Below are 21,131 nucleotides of genomic sequence, written 5' to 3'. Positions count from 1 at the left end.
ATTTTATGGGTCAAGTGGGGAGGGAATACCTGATAGTGATAAAGAAAGGCGGGGAGATCAGTTTTAGGTGCCATTTCAGTTTAAGAGATTTCTCAGTTCGCTTTGAGACTGAGCATTTATGGGATTGGTCAGGATGACGCACACATGGTAACTCAAACTGTGAACATGAAGGAAAGTACTGGGAGGGAAAGGAAGAGAAGGAGATATGTACAAATTGAAATTGATGCCCAAGGTTCCTTAGTAATGGGTTTTTGTTGCCATTATAAAATTTCCAGGGAGAGATTAACAGCATCTTGTCTGCTTCTAGGACAACTGGAAGTGTTCTGCGGCAGACTAGGAGAGGTTACAATGACTCCCTGGGACATTTTTAATGTCATCTTGTGCCTCCAAGTCAGGGACACTCTAAAAAAGAACAATAGGGTTCAAGACTAGCACAGTCCAGCCACTGAAATATGAAATTTGGTTTACTAGAGGTTTGTGAACACATTGTGAAGAACATTTGTGCCTCTTAATACCATAATTGGAAATAAAATAATTAGAAAATATTAGAAAATGCCCAACTGATTTCAATGGGTGCCCACTAAGTATAAGTCTGGATTCAGCCTGCAAGTAGCATTTGAGCAAAAACTTAGTTGTTCCTCCTTAATTAGAAGCGGAAGCTCAGAGTTTTCAAATAATATTTCAGTAGCACATATGACTGTCTCATAGCAACCCTTCTTGCTTATATCAGCTTGACCTTCTCCAGGTCAACTGATGGTCAAAGCTTGTGGTGGCTGGAATGCCAGATGACTAAGAGCAATGCATTCAATGAGATTGCAATGGAAGTCTTTCCTAACATGTTAGTAGAACTCCTTCCCTGCCAACAAGTTCAAGGGGAGCTTTCAGCAGGTTTATTAATTTCTATTTATAAACCTTGGAAACATTCTAGCACACTGTTCGCTCTCACTGAATAAAGGAGAGCTAAATAAATTGTACCCAGTCAGAAACTGGTGGTGTATTTCTGAACGCTTTATGTTGACTTGCTATTACACAAATTGGAAAAGTCCCATAACGCTGTTTCATAGATTGTGGGTACAGTAAGCCTTGGAAAATAGATGTTAACAGAGAAGCTTATCCAACAGGTACGTGCCATTAATAAGAGACTTCCCCTAAAAAGTACATTTCACAGTTGGAAAAAAACATTGGTGTGCAGGAATTATGAAGATTAGGGCTAAGGTAAAGGTTGGTACTTAATGGGGTCAGCATTGCAATTTGCAGTTCTTGGTGTCAGAAATAAGGGAATGAAAAAGAATCTTCTGTTGTCTTTGTAACAAGAAAAGAAACAATGTTATCTTGTTGTTGAACTGTTTGTTGCTTCTTGATATGAAGAAGAAAAGGCTTTTGGGGGGGGCTATGGAGTTGTTCTACTCCAAGTAGACTCATTGAAATTAATGGAGTAATGTCAGGAATGTCTATAAATTTCAATGGGCCTACTCTGAGTATGACTCACAATACAGCCCATTGTTTTGTGTGACATACTTAGTCTACTCTCATGAGGCATCCCAAATGAGCAGCTTTGGGGAGCTGTGTATGTTTGCACACCTCCTTGGAGACATGACGCATAACTTTGGATAATGACGGTGATCAACAAGCCCATGAAAAGATCTCCCAGACCTATAAGATGATGATTGTGAGTGGAAATGTACATGATGGCAGCTGACCACTGTCTTCCAACATGGGGTGCTGCAAAATACTGGTAAAGTAAGATGGAGTGGTTTCAAATGGAGGTCCTAGAAGGCCTGGACCCTTTGACTTTCTTCTAGCAACCCCAGTCCCAAACTGCTTTTCTCCTCGTCTTTGAATGTTGGGGTTGGGTCGGGAGGGAAGGATGTCACAGTGGGAAGTGATGAGCAGATGAAGGTTCAACATGCTGCCTATCACTAGGATCCACACCCTGTTTTTTCAAGTGTTTGATGGTGACCTGAGGACCAAACTACAGACAACACTAAAACTTATAGTTTGTCCCAGCTTGTTTTCAATTGATGAATGGTAACTGGAGGGACCCATTGCAGTGTGATTTTGGTGGTGGTGACAGGATCATCCTTTTACCTTCACACACCACGGTCTATTTCTGAAACTGTTATTTGCATCCACAGCAAGCTACACTTGCTTCTGTTGCAGCTTGACTTCTAGGTTAAGTAGCAGATTTGGAGGGGGTTTTTGGATGGTGGGAACAATGAAGGAAGGGTTTTTAAACTTTCTATCACAGGCCTGATCCTGTTTAACCCTCTCAATCCTGACAGTTGCTATTTAATGTCGTTTTAAAGCAAAATAAAAGAAATGCACAGGGCCAAACCATTCAGTGTACTGTGCAGTTTGGCTCTGAGTTTGAAGAAGCAAGCCTTCTGCCATCATGCATAGTCCTAGACAGGATCATGGGAATGGAAATGCCTGAGAGCTGACAGGCAAAACTTTAGAGTTTATAGGAAGCTGAGACTGATTGATGTGGGGAAAAGCTGGAAAAGAGTAAAGTAACATTCCGAAAGTGTTAATAAAGTTATTAGGGTCCGTTGTGCTGCATATTATCTAAAGCCAGGAGAACGGCAAAGAGAAATGCAGCAGGGTCTATGAATATGTATACCAAACATGACACACATACTAAGTAGAATCACAACAGACCACTTGATTGTATTATTTTGTGTAAATTTTGCCTCTCCCTCAGTTTTTGGTGTTAGGTCATCTGACTGGAAATTCAAGACTCATTAGATTGTAAATTCTCCAAGGCGGGCACTGTGACTTTCATTTGTCTGTGAGACATTTATTTTAATAATACAAACGTCTAAGTAATGCCTGTGAAGTTATCAATGTTTCCCCTGTAAGTTATTTCTCTTTCTGCAACATGTTGCTCCCTAACCCAGTGAATTTGTATAGGCCACTGAGCTCTGATCTGGACCCTGTTTCCCAGACTAAGGTGGGCTTCCTCATTTATTCCAGTGGGTGATGAAGACCCATATGTACATATTTTTAATGTGAGCAGATCAATGGTTTTGATTGGAATGTGCATGCCACCTGAGAGCTGCATCCACAGCTGGACTGGGATCTGCAGTCCACAATCAATTTGTTTGGAGTTATCCCAGTCATATAAGAATAGTATAACACCAAAGAATGTAGGCTGTGGAATTTGCCTTCAAGTGTATACTAAGACTATGTGAAGTTTGATCATGTACATGTGCTGTGGCAGGGGGTTGCTGCAGAAAATGGCAAACCTTTGTCAAGTTCCCCATTCTTTCTCTTCTAGTTATGGAAATATGTAATACCATCATGATCTGCATTTCTCCATCCTTCCTCCATATCATTGACTTTTGTGGGGAGATGCAAGAAAGCTAATGATGTGGAACTCCTCATGGAGTTCACATTCTTGGCAGTAACCTCACATTCATTGTCACTTTTAGTTTTGCCCTAAGTCTCACCGAAGTTCCCTGGGTGCACATTAATGTGCATCCAAGTGGCAGTTTCCATTAGAGCTGAAATGATGGAATCAGAAGGGTGTCAAAGGAATCAAATAGCATAGGGTTTTGGAGCTAAGATTCTCTTTGGGATTGGCTATCCATTCAACACTTTCTAGATCTTGGCCTAACATTCAGACCAACAATCAGGGGCTCATATTTGATTTCACAGCTAGGAAAAAAAGACAAGATGAAAAGGGAAAAGATTAGAAGAAATATGAAAGAGAGGGAGATAGAGAGAGAGAGAGTGCGCACTTTTGTTACAGTTCAAGTAGAGTTATGTTAAGGCTGTGTTTACACTAGCACGCCTATACCCTGATCTATAACTGACCTACACAATTTGCAGTATACCAGTTTGGTGCAGAGTGCATGCACAACCCAACAATGTGATTGTCACTGCAGGTAGGCGATACTTGGAGCAATTAGCATCTGAAGTGTCAGAAGAGATGTTAACAATGACTTATCCAGCAGCACTGGAGAAGAAGCTGTAGATGCAGTTAAAGGGGTAACAAGTAGGAAACCCAACAACAACAACAAAATACAGCGTGCCATTCCCTTCAGGGGTTGACTAGTACAATGGCAAACAAATATTAGAATGGTTTCTGTGATGCTACAGATAACTGAGAAGTGAACAGCTCTGAGCAAAGTTATATAAAAGGTAAAGGGACCCCTGACCATTAGGTCCAGTCGTGGCCGACTCTGGGGTTGTGGCGCTCATCTCGCTTTATTGGCCAAGGGAGCCGGCGTACAGCTTCCGGGTCATCTGGCCAGTATCACTAAGCAGCTTCTGGCGAACCAGAGCAGCGCACGGAAATGCCGTTTACCTTCCTGCCAGAGCGGTACCTATTTATCTACTTGCACCTGGCATGCTTTCAAACTGCTAGGTTGGCAGGAGCAGGGACCGAGCAGCGGGAGCTCACCCCATTGCGGGGATTCGAACCACCGACCTTCTGATCGGCAAGTCCTAGGCTCTGTGGTTTAACCCACAGTGCCACCCACGTCCCCAAAGTTATATAGCTCTTGTTCATTGTCCAATGGCGGGGGAAATGAGGTAGCAAGTTACAACAAAGAGGCCAGATGGAAGAGCTTAAAAGAACAACGGAAAGAGAGAGAACAGAGTTATTTAGAATGATAACTTAGGAGGAGTTTAATTAGAGAAGCAGCGAGAACAAGCACTTTTAACACAAGCATAGGATGTTGCAATGCAGTTTCCTCATGCCACAATGTCAAGCTGTGACCTGACAATAACCCAGAGGAGTGTGGAAGGAACTTTGGCAGTGGCTACCTGTGTCCTTGTGAGTGCCTGTGTCCTCCTGCTTGAAGGAGAGAGGCAGAGTGTCTGGCTGACGGGAATGTCTAGGGTGAAGGGTCAGATAATAGCAGACTGCGCAAATCATGAGGAAGGGTGCATGCCGTGATAGGGGAGGCGGAGAAAATGTTTTCACCAGACACCTTGTTCAGTACAGCTGATATTTTAATGCTAGCTTGGCAGAGAAGTCAGCAATGAGCACAGAACTGACCAGATCCAAGAAAACAAGGTCCAGTGTGTGTGTTCATAATAAACACAATTGCTTGGAACTAGACTGTCATGTTGGAGAATCTCCACCCACCCCTGAACCTGGCTTTTACCTGATTGTTTAAGGAAGAATGATGATCAAAATATTATTTATATTACAAATATTATAATAAAAGTAGTGTGGAAGAACACTAAGTTCCATTTGAAACTATGTTTGTTTGTTTTTTTAAAAAAGAGAGAAATGGACAATGTTTAAAAGATACCCAAAGGGTGCAATTCTAACCCACCTTACCTGGGAGCGAGCCCCATTGAATTCCATATGACTTACTTCTGAGTAGAGATTGGGAAACCCAAGTGCCTATAAGTATATGGTATGATAGCAGATCACCAAAGAACAAGTTCCATCCCCCCCGTCTTCTACCCCCACCCTTTTTATTGCTCTTCACATGATTGACTTAACCTCAATATAGTTCAAACCTTTAGTAGTTTGGAATGAAATTATTTGTTCTGGATTTGGTGGTATGGGAGGGAGCTTTATGTTGTAAGTATGAAATAAACAATAAAAGTTTATTTTATTTTTTCAAGAACAGCAGCTAGAACCGTAGAGCAAATATTTGCAAAGAGGGAGTTTACCAGAGTCAGGTCTCAAATACAGCCAATGCAATCATGCAAATAAATCTACACAGTTTACTAGTGCACCAAAACTTTTTCAAAAAGCAGTTATTACTGAAATAAAAGCCTGTTGCGCATGTATACTTGTCTTATAACCCAATCTATATATATTTAGTCACTGAGTTAAATGGCGCTTACTCCCAGGTAATAGGATTGCCTCCTTAGTCCTCTGTGGTGCAACAATAGTCTAATCAAAAGAAACCAACTCCCTTCCAGTTTACAAAATCTTTCCTTCCTGTTCACCTGGAATCAAGTTTTTATTACCAAAGGCAGGCATAGGCAAACTCAGCACTCCAGATGTTTTGGGACTACAACTCCCATCATCCCTGACCACTGGTCCTGTTAGCTAGGTATGATGGGAGTTGTAGTCCCAAAACATCTGGAGGGCCGAGTTTGTTATGCCTGCCATAGGAGATGTGGCAAATGCCATGTAGGGTAACTTGAGTGTTTTGTTTCAAAAGGATTTAGACTAAGCCTTAGGATTACCTGATGCTGCCATGTTTGGCAGTGGAACGGACCCTGCAGGTCCAAAGAAGCGTCTTCTTCCAACTGTGACTAGTGGCCGCAGGAGGCATTTCATTTTCACCAGGGTACACGCCTGCATATTAGAATGCAGTCCTTTTAACTACCTAGTAGACTGCCCCCATGATGGCAAAGGCACAGCCACATCTCTCTCTGCAGGAATATCTAAAACTTCAGAAGGCTGTAGACCAGTGCTGGAGCAACACTCCTCGTTTCCTTCTGAGTCTAGCACCCAGCTCAACCCTGACTCTTGTTCTACAGAGAGCTCTCCATGGTCCTGACCCCTAGCTGCCTGACCTCTGCCATGCCATACTATGTACCTGATCACCCTTATATCTTCCGGCCAATTTTCTCAATTTGAGAAGATGTATTATGCATGTTGTTTGTTAATTGTTCAAATGAAGTGCATTCACTGTTGCGTTGTCATCTGCTCCTGACAACCACCAAAAACAATCAGAGGAAGTTGACCACATGCCTATACCAGGATCTATTTCTACAGTAGCAAAACATGTCCAGTGGAAATGTAACAAGCTTCTCTTGGCTCAGTTAACAAGCAAGTAGAGTTTCCAAGTGCGTGAAGTCTTTGTTTTCCCCCAAGTCTTGAATAACAGCCAGTTGAATACTAAGGCAAAACGCCTACCCTTAGCATGTAGGCATTGTCCAAAGGAAATGGAAAGTCACCTTCACCACCTGAATTCAGTTGCTGTCCTGTGCATACATACATGTATCTGTTGATTTCCATGTTTTTCTTTGATTTCCATAAGGCTTACAGCACAATCTTAAGCATGTTCTTTTTCCTTTCAGAAGTAAGCATGAATCCCACTGAATTTTAAGGATTTTACTCTCAGGTAGGCATGCATAGAAGTGTAGCCTTACACTCAGTTAAGTAGTATAGGGTTGCAGCCTTAGAGTTCAGTTGTAACACAGAGAGTTAAGCACTGTTACAATGGCTCTTATCTCTAAGTCAGTGTATATACTGTCTCAACTTTAACCACATAGAACTACAATTCCCATTATCTTGCTGACTGGGGCTGATGGAAGTTGGAGTCCAACAACATCTGAAGGGCCTATCCCTGACCTTGTCTATAAATCCCTGACCTATAGAATATTGTCACTAAGCAGTTATCCACACCTAGCACCAAAAACTCAGGTGAGCTGAAGGAAGTTCTTCTTCTCAGTGTCACATGAAAGAGGAAAACAATGCAGGTTAACACCACAAATTTCCTAGTGATATTATCAAGCTCTTGGAAACTTCCAGGACTTCTGTTTTGATTTAAGATTATTCTGGACTTCCAAGAAATCAGGACAACCAGTAAAAATATTGCAGAGCCAATCTAAGGATGTCAGATATACAGTACCTTGCTCATTTACATAACTCCCTGCTAGACCCTAATATTACTCCACCCTTTGCTTAACACAGCAGTGATGGGAGTACTGGAGGGGGGAATCTCCTCTTCCTTCCCTCTCTGTTACTCCGTTGTGCTTGATAACAGCTTTGGGGAGTAGGGAACAGTGATGAGAGATGTGTCTGGGGATATTGAAAACATGAGTCAGGGTAGAATTTTGGAGCTTGTGAAGTGCAAGTTTGGAAGTGGACTTTTGACAAGACACAATATTTATTTCCCAGCTTGGCTTAGGAAAACTTCACTGGCATCTCTGCTTCCCTTACATGTGGCATCCTTCATTAGAATAATGGAAGGTAGGATTGAGCTTGTTCCTTGCTAAGTGACTAGACAGAATACTGCCTGAACGTACTGCTTGGTATTTTTGGATCTACATGGGCAACAGTTGACTTTTTAAAAAGGCTGGGAGTCCTGACCAAATAGTGGTCCACATGCTTACTAAATGGCATACACAGAATTTGGGCAAACCCCAAATTGGTTGTATGGCAAGTCCATTGATCCGAATGCATCGTAAATGCATTTAGAAGACTGGGTTGTCCATGGATAACCAGCACGGGTGACTCAAACAAGTATACCTCAAACAAGTGGGAAAACACACCGTTTTGTGAGTCATGGTGTCTTTAATTGCATATTATGCAAGATAGATTACATACTCAGCTTTAAATTGAGAAACGACAAGGATTAACATTTTATTGCATCAGATAAAATATTGCATTCAATTAAGAACCTGAGAGGAGCCTGCTGGGTCATGCTAATGGCTCACCTAGTGCAGCATCCTGTTGTCACAGTAGCCAACCAGATGCCCGTGGGAAACACAAGCAGTACCTGATCACAGAGGTGCAGTACTTTCTCTGTTTGTGAAGCCTGGCAACTGGTTTTCAGAAACATTTGCTGCCTCTGTCCACTAAGGCAGAGCATAGCCATAATGGCTAGTCATCATTGATCACCTATCCTCAGTGAATTTGGCTAAGTCTCTTTAAAAGCTATCCAAGTTAGTGGCCATTGCTACCTCCTGCAGGAGCCAAGTTCCATCGTTTATTTATATTCTATAGATTAAGCCAGGCTTCCTCAACCTCGGTCCTCCAGATGTTTTTGGCCTACAACTCCCATGATCCCTAGCTAGCAGGGCCAGTGGTCAGGGATGATGGGAACTGTACTCTTAAAACATCTGGAGGGTTGAGGTTGAGGAAGCCTGGATTCAGCAATGGAGATACTATTATTCACAATGCGATCCTAAACATTATATAAACAAGCCCCATTTTGTTCCATGGGACTTACTCCCATGTGTATAGGATTGCAGTTGTACAGTGCAATCCTATATATGTTCACTCTGAATTAAGTCCAAAAGGCTTGCTCCCAGTCAAGCAATGTGCTTGATGCATCTTTCCGTCTCTTCTGTTTCTCTGCGAAAGTTACTAAGATGAATGGCTTGCAGAGCAAAACAAAAGCTTGCCTGCTGGTTCTTCTCTCTCCTTCCTGAAGCATCAAATGCCATTCCCATTTAAGCATTGCATTTGGTCCAAACGATCCCACGTCACCCCCCTTCGAACTTGGCAGGGGATGATTTACATGAGCAGCATGTACGTAACATCTGGTTGGGAAGGGTAGCTGAATAACTTTGTGCAGTAGAGGCATGAAATGAAAATGGCAAGCTAGTGTACATAATTTGGGGCTCAAGGGCCCAGTTTTTTTCCTGAGCAAATCTGGCTAGGCAGATCTGACAAAAAAATAGTGCCAGCTTGAGACATGTTAATGTGGGCAAATATAATCAGCTCCCAATTTTAAGTTAGACTAATTCAAACAATGGGCAGATGCTGTTGGAAGACAGCAGAGTCATTTCCCATTTAATCAAACTATAGACTCGAACAGTACTTTACTAGCAATGACAGTGTTGCCCAGTGGTACACCTAAGCTTTAAAGGCAATTCAGGAGCTTCACTTATGGCACAGGCAGTAGATGCCAGGAGGTAAGAGAGGCACACTACTGAGCCATCTCTGCTTTCAAAAAGTAATTCTGAAAGGCCTTTCTTGTAGAGCGAGGAGAGCAGCTAACTCTTCACAGTGAAAGAAACTTCACGTATGAAAGATTAGGCTTAAAATAAGAGCAAACAATCTCAGAAGGATATCTTAGTATGCCATCAAGGGAAGGCAGCTGTGTTCCATTTTTAGGATATCAAGTTAACAAACGTTATGCTTTCAACAGCAGTAAAATAATAATGCAGAAAGCACTATTTCCTTCCTCTGGATCCAGCATCTTACAATACACATGGCTTTCTCCATCCAGGCAGGTTGTCATTTATCTTCTGATGTCTTCCTTTCCATAGCATAGATTCATTCATGGGTATAGTCAGCACTATGTGCTGATTTACACAGCCACCTGCTGTTGAGTCTCTTTTAAATGATGGGAATAGGGATTCACCTTTTCCCACAATACATAGTAAGGCAGCATTGGGAACACCTGGCCTAGGGGCCTCATAAGGTCAGCTAGGCCTCCCAATTTGGCCTTTGATGTCATGCTTCTGTACCAGGCTGAGGGGAAGCAACTTTCTCCTGTCTCTAAACTTTCTTCCCAAACCTCTTATGAGGGTTGTTGGCAGGCTGCCTGCGTCGTACCTGACAGGGGTTTTGAACAAAGGATATCAAAAGTAAAGCCTTTCCCCTGCTCATTCTGGTCAGCCATTCCCTCCCTTCCCCCCTCCTTCCTTACTAGGCAGTGTCAGTCCTCACCACAATATATTTTTATACAGTGGTGCCTCGCAAGACAAAATTAATCCATTCCGCGAGTCTCTTCGTCTTGCAGTTTTTTCATCTTGCGAAGCACGGCTATTAGCGGCTTAGCGGATTAGCACTATTAGCGGCTTAGCGGATTAGCACTATTAGCGGTTTAGCGGATTAGCAGCTATTAGCGGCTTAGCGGCTATTAGCGGCTTAGAAAAAGGGGGGAAGGGGAAAAACTCGCAAGACGTTTCGTCTTGCGAAGCAAGCCCATAGGGAAATTCGTCTTGCGAAGCACCTCAAAAGACGGAAAACTCTTTCGTCTAGCGAGTTTTTCGTCTTGCGAGGCATTCGTCTTGCAGGGCACCACTGTATAACTTTTTTTACAATGGGTGTACTTTGGTCAGACAGAGCAAAGCTCCAAACGTTTCATCTAGCCCTCTTCAGTTTTCAGAGTGCCTCTGGTCTCACAGAGAGCTCAGAGACACTTGAGGGAGACCCATGCCCACTCTTTAAAATGCTTTCCTTTTTTCTCTCCCCCACCCACAAGCACTGTTGTCCATTGTGGTACCATCTTTTTTGGGGGAAAGGAAGGGACTGCGGGGTCTTAAGTCTGTGCCCAGTGGTCCAGACTTACCACCGTGACCTCCAGGCAAAGAGAATCAATGTCTGGTTGCATGTGTAAATTGTGGCCCGGTGCCATTGCTCAGACTTTGTTCTGCCCAAACATCTGCTTTGTAAGAGAGGCAGTTTGGGATACTAGTTAGAGCAGGAGCAGAGAAGGTATTCCAGATATTGTTGAACTCCAGCTCCGATTGTCTTCAGCCGTGAGATAGTCAGTGTCTGCCCTATCCTCTATCACAGGATTGCTATGAAGAAAGGAGGAAGCTTTCCCTGCACTCCCAGGAGGAACAGGGCCACTGTAAAAAGAGAAAAATAAATATAAATTTAACACACACGGACCTCCTTACAAATCAACAAAATAAAACCAGACAGACTTCCTGTGGTGTTTCCTCCCCAGAAGTTAATACTGTCACTCAAGTGCATTTTAGAATCTCTTGAGCTGCTTCCTCTGTTATTTTGAAAAGCTGCAGCCTTGTACTGTTAAGTCGCTGCTGTGACTGAAGAAAAATGATACAATAAAACAAGGACTGCATTTGTTCTGCAGAGGTGGGGTGAGGAAATGTGCAAGGCAAAAAAACCCACAACAACACCACCTTTGGGGTAGCTGGAACATGTAAGCTAAAGAGTTTGTGCTGAGGTGGGTGCAGCGCCTGCCAACCTAGCAGTTCGAAAGCACCTCCGGGTGCAAGTAGATAAATAGGGACCGCTTACCAGCGGGAAGGTAAACGGCGTTTCCGTGTGCGGCTCTGGCTCTGGCTCTGGCCAGAGCAGCGATGTCACGCTGGCCACGTGACCCGGAAGTGTCTCCGGACAGCGCTGGCCCCTGGCCTCTTAAGTGAGATGGGCGCACAACCCCAGAGTCTGTCAAGACTGGCCCGTACGGGCAGGGGTACCTTTACCTTTTTTATTATGTGTTTGCATATCTTTGGAGAATGGAGTGAGCTTTGTGTTTTTAGCTACATTGGTGCCTCTGAAAGCATGACAGCAGAACATGGAATGCAACACAGAACTCCTGGTGCCAGTGTAAAGTGGCACCTCACCAGAGGGCAGCCTGTAGCTTAGTGGCAAAGCATCTACTTTTAATGCAAAAGGTTAATTTCCCCCCAAACTCCAGGTAGGATGCTTGAAACCCTGAAGAAGAGCTGCTAGTCAGTGTCCAACGGGGTGGGCAGCTTGTGGCCTTCCAGTTGTTGGATGGACTACAACTTCCATCCAAGCGACTTTTCTCTGTAAGATCCTTGGTGCCCCTAAATGCATAAATTATTTAATCTTATGTGCTGAAACTTGCCCACATCTGATGGAAACCAAGGCATGGCTCTCTACAGTCAAGGCCTGGCTGAAAGTCCACTTTAGAACAACATCTAACTCCTTAACCTCTATGCTTGAAGAGCACATCTCATCCAGATGGTATAGAGCAATTCAAGACAAAATCCATAGTTTGGGCATTCCTCTCGAGAGCCTTGAAGCATGTGACGAAAATCAAATATTCCTATTAATCAGGCGACCACAAAAGACAGCGCTTGTTACTTCATACTCCGAGATCTTGTTGTCCAGAGGCCTTAGGTATTACAACACCCTGTGGAACCTGTGTCAAATACCTAAAGGATTTACTACTCCCTTCCCATCCTAAGAGCCTTTATGCTCGCAAGATTAAATTCTTTCCCTTCTGCAGTGACTAAAGGCAGATTCTCACAAACTCCATATCAAGCCCGTTTGTGTGCCTGAAACCAAGACGTACCAGATTCAATGGGCCACTTTCTCTTAGATTGCCCTTTACATAGCAAACCTCACCAACTGATGCTGAGTAAAATGTTGGATCTCCGGCCCACAACTCCGAGGAGAAATCAAATGAGGTTTCTCCTGGCAGATCGGGACAAAGATACCACTGCTCTAGTAGCTTCCTTTTTAGCCACAATTTTACCTGAAAGGATTCCCAATAAACCATCCCTTCGGGAAATAGACTGGGCATAGCAGAATATCTAAGTGCACATGACCACAGTGTGACCCTATAACCGTTGACAGCTTCACCCTTGTCCTTTTAATCATCCTAGTGATTTGAAGCGTTTTATATTGCAATGCCAATAAAGGTATTTGATTTGATTTGACTCCAACTTCCATCAGCCCTGCCTATCTTGGCCCAGTGAGCAGGGTTGCTGGAAGTTATAATCCAACAACATCTGGAGGTTCATAAGTTCCCCCACTCCTGGTGCAGATGATACTGGTTGACATGGGTCTGACTCTGTATAAGGTAGATTCCTGTGCTCCATGGAAGTAGCCTTCACTGGGTCCGCTGAGCCCAGACTAGTGAAAAGAGACTCTGGATGTGTGGAGAGCAGCCTTGTTTACAGCACAGGTGCACATTTACACTGGACTGTTACATTCGAAGGATTTGAGAGGCGGGTGAATTTTGTCCCATATCACATGCCTCTGCTTGTCTGACGCATTTTCTGAATCATGTGACCTCCCTCACCCAAAAAAGGGAAGGGCAAGCCAAGCCCTTAAATGTATGCACGTTTTGTCATCTGTGACTTTCACAGAGAATCTTGCAGTGTCCTTTACAGTTGCTATAAAAACGTGTGTGTGTGCTGGAAACCCGAAGCTGTGTTTGTCACATGCTTTCAAGTAGGAAAGAAAATGTTCCTCTGCTTTCACATAGTATCACATGACACCCATCCTTTATCTGGACGTAACTGGCTGAGAGTGGTTCAGCCAGGTATTCAACTAACATACGTTTCTTCCTTGTTTTGTTTTTTTAATTATTATTTAAATGGGGCCATTAGCTTACTTATTACAAGCAGTTACCAAGTGTTTTGGATTTGATAACAGGAACTAACAGAGAGGCATGTGATAGTTTCCAAGGAAGAAAAAAAGAAAGAAAGAAAAAAGAATCCAGCTATACTGCAGGTATCTTGCAATAATAAGTTTGAGCTGCTCCTGCAGTTTTGCCATTCAAATCCAATTGTGCCTTGGCCTTGGGGGCATTTTTCCTCTTAATATTGCCCTATGACATTAATTTCAAAGTGAAATGCCATTCCCACATCATACTTGGAAGAATTCCCTCCCTTAAGTTGTTTCGGTTTGTTAACACAGAATTTTGGTGGTCCTGGTTCTTTTTACTGAGTTGCATCAAATATATGTGCCGAGGCACAAGAGAAACTGTACTTTCTCAAGTTTTGAATCTTTTCTCTCTTGCCTTCTTGGTCTCATTCCCATGTGTCTAGTGTGTGTTGGTGAGCTTTTGAATCAAAAACAACCCCTTTGTAATTTCCCCATGCAAAAGTGAATTTTCCAACATTTTTTTTTTTAAAGGCACACAACATTAATAATGTTTCAAAAGCTATACTTCTGCTTTCTGCTCAATTTCACAGATCATCTAGTTTCAATACAAAACTAAATTTTACAATTAGGATGCTCTTTAAAAAGTATACTGAAACTAGCCACTTTTATTCTAAACGGGGGGGGGGGGGCACTTGTGGGGCCCTGATCTGGAATGTGCTCTCTCTGATCCAGACCAAGTAGGATGAAATTTTGAGTAGGAAACAAGGGCTGGGTCCCAATCTAGATCAGAGCTGTGTGACTTCTTTTTTCCCCACATAAAAAGCATGCCTAAATAGTCTATTTTAAATAAACAATTCTGTTTCTCATAGGGTAGTTTGGCCCTCATGCCAGCAGTTCTAGGGCACAGATTTCCTGGCAATCACCTTCTCTTTCTCTTACATTGTTTTTTTATTATTATTATTATTATTATTATTATTATTATTATATTATTTATACCCCGCCCATCTGGCTGAGTTTCCCCAGCCACTCGGGGCAGCTTCCAATCAAGTGTTAATAACAGTACAGCGTTAAATATTAAAAACTTCCCTGAACAGGGCTGCCTTCAGATGTCTTTTAAAGATAGGATAGCTGCTTATTTCCTTCACATCTGAAGGGAGGGTGTTCCACAGGGTGGGCGCCACTATTGAGAAGGCCCTCTGTTTGATTCCCTATAACCTCACTTCTTGCAATGAGGGAACCGCCAGAAGGCCCTCGGCACTGGATCTCAGTGTCTGGGCTGAACGATGGGGGTGGAGATGCTCCTTCAGGTATACAGGACCGGGGGTGTTTAGGGGTTTAAAGGTCAGCACCAACACTTTGAATTGTGCTCAGAAACGTACTGGGAGCCAATGCTGATCTCTCAGAACCGGTGTTATGTGGTCCCGGCGGCCACTCCCAGTCACCAGTCTAGCTGCCGCATTCTGGATTAATTACAGTTTCCGGGTCTCCTTCAAAGGTAGCCCCTGTGATGACACATATAGAAGGATACTTGACCCCAAGCACACCGACTTGCCCCAGTGATTGAGGGGTTCTGGGCCACACAATGTGTGGACACCATGTGTGCAGGCCACGGGGCATGCTGACATGTGCACACGCCGTGCAATGTGCTGACATGTCATGACAAGTTTGGGAGACATCTTGCAACCTTCTGAGAAAGACTCTCCTCCCTGAAAGAGAGGGGAGTGGTTGTGGACGGGAGCCCGAGCACCGCTCCTAGCAGGGGGCGTTGCCCCCTGCCTCCAGCTCACCTGGCTGGCACTCACGCCCCCCCCGGTGGCTGTCCAACCAGGTGCCATGGGGGGGCGTGTCCAGCAGCCTTTATGCTGCAGTGCCAGCCTCCCCCCCGGCCTCATTTCTCTTTGTCGTCCTGGGCGAGTCACCCACCCTCCACTCCCTTTGAGTTAGGGCTTAGGTCATTGGCCTTGCTATGGACCTTAGGTTGGTCGCCCCGGTTGCCCGGGGGGCCTGGTAGGAGTTTTTCCATTTGGCATTAGGCTTTTTGGTTTTTTCGCCTACCTCGTAGCAATCGTCACAACTTTTTGGTGGTATTGGTGGGTAGGTTAGGCATTGGAATAATGTGTTGTGGTGTGTCGAAGTGCTAGGTGTGGCCATCGCCTATGCCTTCAATTTCTAGGGGTATTCCGTTAATGGAATCTGGCGGTCGTGTATTCCGTCCGAAGCCTGCTTGGCGGGAGGCCATGGCACGACCCTCGGTGACATCAGGGGTGAGCCTATAGTTGGATTAGCATCAACAGGTGATGAACCCCTGGTGAATAAACCCACTTGTTTCGCGATCCAATGCCTAAGCCAATACCTTTTCATTGCTGTAATCAATAAAGTTGTGGCCTTTTCTAGCCCATTAACCTTATATCACTGTCCCTGTGTCTTCATTTTACTTCGCAGGGGTCGGGTCCTCGAACCACAAGCAGTTTTGTGCTATTTGCCCTTTATGGCATTCCCTCCAAGTAGATAAATTGAACCTATCTCTATTGCTGTTGCTTCTTTCTCTTCTTCTTCAGTACTGATAAGAGTGTTGAAGGCACACATTTTCTTTAAAGGAGGAAGGAATAAACTAACAAGAAAAAAATCTTTTTTATGGAAAAGCCTGTGAAATTTCATCTCATGCATGAAAGAAACAGTGAGGTTTAAAAACAGTACAGTCCCTTAAGAACTGGGAAGAATAACAGCCCATCTAGAACACACATGCTGTTGCTGTTTATAATTTTTTGTTGGAATTTCTGTGAAATAAAGGGCATCTGTTTGGCATAGATTCAGCCCCAGCCCTTTGCAAAATCAGCTGAAGTTATCTGTTCCACTTTCACACTGATTAATAGAGGAAAGGGATAGATGGAAAGCAAGGAAATGAGTGTAATGCAGTCCTCATGTAATTTGAATTGTGTGTGAGTGAGTGAGTGAGTGAGTGAGTGTGTGTGTGTGTACACACATTGTAGACCGTTTTCTTATGATTAATTTTTATCTTGTAGCTGCTTATCAGCTTCAGGTTTAAATATGAAAGAAGCTAACATGCTGCTGCAATTCCATCACAGCCTGATGGAGCAACACACTTGTTTATTTTTTGACAGAATTATAGAAGCATAGAATTGTAGAGTTGGAAGGGACCATGAGGACCATCTAGTCCAACCCCCTGCAGTGACCTTGTGATTAAGAGTTTCATACTCTGCCTACTGAGTTTATTTTGTCTATATTTTGGGATACTTAAGAAGTCTGTCATCAGGCATGCAGACATAGCAGTGAAACAGATAATATTCTAGATTATACACACAAACAACTAAAACAACTTCTTGTGTGCAACAGGCTCTTGTGCATTTAATTTTGCCAGGAAAGGGAAGCATCATGCATGGTGGTGGGACCAGTGTTGTGCCGTAACACTTGCACAAAGGGGCGGGTTCTTTGTTTGGGCAGGTAGTGGGACTCTGGTGCTAGTCATTAGCCGCCTTGGATACTGGTTTATGATATCAGGCCTTAAGCTCATTTTTTAAAAATGCTGTCAGCTTTAACAACAGCATCAAGTTTAACAAGCCTTCACAGACAGAGATTATTGATGGATGTTCAAGGTTTTAGAGTTTCAGTAAACAATGAAATGGTTTCAAGCCAAAAGATTTTGAAAAGCACCTGGAAAGTAACAAGTAGTGATGAGCTTTTGAGCCTTTTGGGGATTGAGGGCCAGTTCTGCTTCACAGCTGACTACGTGAGAGGGTCAGAATAGTAGACTGCAACAGAACAGAACAATAGCATCAGATCCATCAACTGCAGATGTAATGTTCCTTCTTGTCTTATAACCTCCAACACCCTGTCCCATCTCCATGCTTTGTTGGCAACTGCAGCTTCAGGACTAGGGGATTACCGGTACATTTTGACATCATGCCCACTCTAGTGGAAGTATTATTTGTTATTCTTTATTCAGCTTATATACCACCCTGTACCCGGAGTTCTCAGGGCGGTTCACAACAAGACCACAACATATAAAATCAAACCAAAAACAGTAACCCAATAACTCCCCCCCCAAAAAAAGCCACATTCTAAAAGGGTACTGTATATCAATAAGGTCAACCAAAGGCCTGGTTAAAAAGGAATGTTTTTACCTGGTGCCTAAAGGTGTATAATGAAGGCACCAGACGGCCTTCCCTAGGGAGAGCATTCCACAGACGGGGAGCCACTGCAGAGAAGTCCAGGTTCCTCCACATGAAGGAGGGCCTCAGAAGATGATCTTAGGGACCGGGTAGGTTCATATAGGAAGATGGGGTGTGACGGGAGAACTCTATATACACAAATACTGCATACACAACATGTGCAACACAGGCTGTTGTAAAGCCCTTTCACCATGACATGGCTCTAGGCATGTTAGCTCTGAAGCAGGAGCAAAATCTTTCACCAGAGTTCTGAAGTTGAGGCAATTGTATGATTTCTGTAGGTCCTTGTAGACTGCTATCCAATTCCAGCATTTCAAACAGCTTGAATCAGACAGAATTAATGTCATCTAAATGCATCATCTGATAATCTTAAATGGAATATTTCCCTATGACAGATTCAAATGTGACATCCATGTATTATATCACATTGTATCCTTGTGAATCTGGTTCATCATATATATTAAATATTACAGTTGGTTACTATGCAATAAGGATGGATTTGATTTTAATAATTCCATGGATTTAAAAGAACTGGACGTGTTCGACTCAGGACTTGCTATTCTTTGACACAAACACAAAATCTTCTCTCTCTCTTAACTCTTCTATTTGATGTTTATTTGATGTTTTCTTTCTCCTTCTTTATAAAGGGAAAACCCTATTATTCCTTGAGCATCTGATATCATTCTTCCTTTTCAACACTGAGACTTGAGGACTGTCTGCCATAAAGATTGCTCATTTCCTTAAAAGTTCACCCAAATCACATAGCTTCTTTTGTTAATGTACAGTATATAGTTTTGCAGCAGAGGTTTTGAAACATTCATGCATCTTCTTGGTTACATTAAAAAAGCAATCTTTCTGTGAGTTAAAACAGAGCAGAGCACAACAACTGCATATCCAGACCACAGATTTTTTGGTTAAAGTATTATTCCCCCCTCGCCCCCTGGTAAGCAACAATTACTATTTCTTATCATAGCATAGCTTAGCCAATCTTGTTTAAATACAACCCTGAACCTTGCCTGACTTAACACACTGAACTCAAGTGGCTGCAGGGTCGATGAGGCCGAGCGACGCTTAGTCACAAGGATATGAAGGTGACCTTGCTCAGCTGTGGCGTCAGATATTTTATCTGTTATCTTCCAGTGAGTTCCCTAACTGTATCCCTGAGTTGGTAGCACAGATATTAAATATAAAGAACCTCTTATAAATAAGGAAAGCATGTTGAGAACACTGGATTCTGTGGATGGGAGATGCAATTAAAGGCCCTGAGAAATATTTATGCAGGTAGCATTCTGATATGTCACTTTTGCCAGTATAGGTGATGCCTTTTTTTCCCTTCTTAAAAAATAGCGACAATTAATTCTGTCATTCAAAACAGACTCTATTCTCATTTCCTTCCCTACATTTAATACAGATGCATCTTTCCATTACATGAAGTACTTAAAAAAAAATATGCTTCAATTAGCAGGCTAAAACTTCAGGCCTTTAGGAAATAACAAGTCCAGAGTGTTCCAAACTTTTCATGTCAGTGACACACTTTTAGACATGCATCATAATTCAGTTTTACTAGCAAACTGGAGGTTAAACTAACCCCTTTCCATCTTTGGTAGGAGTGCGGGGAATGTTCACGCAACATGCCTACACACTGCAGCCGACTCACTAATGTGTTGTGACACACAGTTTGGAAATTTCTGCCTTACACCATCCTCTTCTGGGCTCCATGTAACTCCACAACAGCCTAGGGGTGCTATTGATGTCCCAAATTAAGCTCAGTTTCCCTGGTAAAAGGTCTGGCTCAAGGATAGTCACTAGGAGAAGCTTTAGTAAATCAGAAGACTGGGCATTCATTTAGGATGCAGCATGAGTCAGAGGCAAGGATCCCGTCCTCAGAGATACTTGGGCCACATTGGAAGGAGCCACACAGCTGAGAACACTGAACCTTCAATTAGTTTGGAAATAGATCAGCTACTGTTTTGTAGCCTTTCAACGCTGGTAGTTTGTTGACAGTGGAGTGTGGTCAATGGACTAGTCCCTTAAATGTTCCCCTGGAGCCTCCTTCCCAAAGCTTGGGAAGCTTCTGCCTGGCTTAGGAAAGGAGGCACGATGCTCACATGCACAACATTGCAACATCACATCTATATAGCCTCAAATCACCCTTGCAAGCTGCAGCCCTGACTGTTCACCTACAAAAAAATTCACTGCACACTACTGCTTTGTTGGGCCATTTGGGATTGACCAGCTGCAGGACTTCCTATTTTCCTTTGAGGCCTTTTCTTTTGCGCCTTCTCCTTATTGAATTAGCATTGCTTTGAAATACTATAATAGACATTGCTTCTGTTTTCATACTGTGGTGGCATGTGGGAACCCCTTCCTAGCTAAATCCTTGTCTAATGGGCATTTCTATATTCCAGTACATTTTGGGGGGAATTGAATTCATGAACCATGAGTGCAGGTCTGTCGAAAGTGAAGTAAATGGAAGAGTTAAAGACATGTTTTAACATGTGTCGATGACATAAAAGTGGCTTAGAAGCACTTTGCTTTGGCTGGATTCAAATGCCAGCTTCGTCAAGCAACCCACTGGCTTTTGATAAGCCACTCGTATTTATGTCGTTACCATTAGAACGGGAATTATAGAGGTGTCCTTCGCTATATACAGTAGCTGGGCAGAATTCAGATAAATACATCCCCATTCTGAGTGTTAGAATTTTAAAGGGCTAGAATTATCCTTACGTATCTGCAAGTGGCTGACATGCTCAGAAATGTTTTAGTACACTTTAGCTTAGCAAATGAGCAAATGGCTGCATGCTGCTCCGTTTTCACCTCAAGCCAATGTTTCTCTTGGCCTGGGGAGACTTAATAAATTTGTTCACATTAAAGCACGTCTATGAAGTACATAAAAAGAGCCCTGCTGAGTCAGACCAAAGGTCCATCTAGTCCAATATCCTGTTTCTCACAGCGACCAGGCAGATGCTTCCGGGAAGCCTGCAAGCACCCTTCCCTGCTGTTTTTGCCCCCCAGCAACTGGTAGCCATCTCAATCTCTCTCTCTAAACACGGAAATTCCATTTAGGTACTGAGGCAAGGAAAAGTTGATAGATCTGTGTTAAGCTGCATGAAGAAGAAGAAGAAAAGCCTTTAAAATATGTAGGTCTTAAAACTTTGCTGCAGAGAGGGCAATTAAAAGAGACCCCAGAGATGCTTACTATGAAACTCAGGACGAGAAGAAATGGT

General features: G+C 43.1%; 1 protein-coding gene across 5 annotated transcripts in view; it reads left to right on the top strand.

The window, feature by feature from the left end:
* The window catches only part of SLC16A7 (solute carrier family 16 member 7), a 113,925-nt gene that overhangs the window by 33,883 nt on the left and 58,911 nt on the right, over positions 1 to 21,131 (top strand). The window contains exons 1-2 of one of the 5 annotated variants that reach the window (XM_079994298.1): positions 6,982 to 7,043; positions 7,823 to 7,894. The exons of 3 other annotated variants lie outside the window; for them this stretch is intronic. The gene's annotated coding sequence lies outside the window, so the exon portion shown is untranslated. Of the gene's footprint in view, positions 1 to 1,015; positions 1,122 to 6,981; positions 7,044 to 7,822; positions 7,895 to 21,131 lie in introns of those variants that run through there. One more of the 5 variants, XM_079994302.1, reaches the window with a different exon arrangement.

The sequence above is a fragment of the Podarcis cretensis genome (genome assembly GCF_951804945.1).
Source record: "Podarcis cretensis genome assembly, chromosome: 10".
NCBI lineage: Eukaryota > Metazoa > Chordata > Lepidosauria > Squamata > Lacertidae > Podarcis > Podarcis cretensis.
This window is presented reverse-complemented; position numbering and strand designations above follow the sequence as displayed.